Source organism: Dipteris shenzhenensis, unplaced genomic scaffold (genome assembly GCF_047967505.1).
Source record: "Dipteris shenzhenensis isolate YYH24624 ecotype China unplaced genomic scaffold, Dip_SZ_1.0 scaf0265, whole genome shotgun sequence".
Classification (NCBI taxonomy): domain Eukaryota; kingdom Viridiplantae; phylum Streptophyta; class Polypodiopsida; order Gleicheniales; family Dipteridaceae; genus Dipteris; species Dipteris shenzhenensis.
The window spans coordinates 1,930-2,686 of NW_028239571.1; the positions used below are offsets into that span (position 1 = coordinate 1,930).

The 757-nt window shown below is 45.7% G+C and overlaps 1 non-coding gene across 1 annotated transcript; it reads right to left on the bottom strand.

Moving 5' to 3' along the window:
• Nucleotides 1–352: 352 nt before the first annotated feature.
• Nucleotides 353–425, bottom strand: TRNAF-GAA (transfer RNA phenylalanine (anticodon GAA)). The gene has a single exon. It is a non-coding gene; the product is annotated as a tRNA-Phe (tRNA).
• Nucleotides 426–757: the final 332 nt, after the last annotated feature.

Here is a 757-nt window from a genome sequence, read left to right on the forward strand (position 1 = left end):
GGATTATGTCGTACCCGACTTTTATGAGCTACAGGATGCTTATCGAATTGGGACGGAGGCAAAATTGAAAGCCATCCTCCCACTAGCCAATTCTGTATCATTCTATTTAATCTTGTGCGGCAGGTGAGGCTGGTCTACCTTATTTGAGACACTTGTTTCTCGTACGATCAATCGCATCCACGTATCTGCATCGAAATCCGCACCTACATATGCACGTTCAAGCGTATGTAGGTGTGGGTATAGATACATACCCCGACCAGTAGACCAATAAGCAATCCATATTTTTTTTTGGATTCTCCTATTTCCAAGTGCGGTTTTCGCCCGCAGCCATCAGATCTATTTCCCATCGGTATGCCAGGAACCAGACTTGAACTGGTGACACGAGGATTTTCAGTCCTCTGCTCTACCTACTGAGCTATCCCGGCCAGTGATTCCGCGATAATCCCAAACAAATATCCCAGCGTGGATTGATTCTTTCCCTTACCTATCCGTCCAATCGAAGTAACTATCCTCACGAATCCATTTTTTTTTTTATACCTTGCAGGCGAACCATTCAGACAATCCATTGGATTTGCCGAATGGTTCAGTCGCAAACCACTCAAAAATATTCTCGAGCTGGGGACGAGACATCAATCCGATTCGATTGAGCTATGAATCGGGAGCATGGATCCCCTCTCGTTTAGGTGGAGGAAATCAATACGTATTCGGGAGATGTATCTCGATACCCTTCGTCCGCTTGATGGGTCGAAGAATCCCA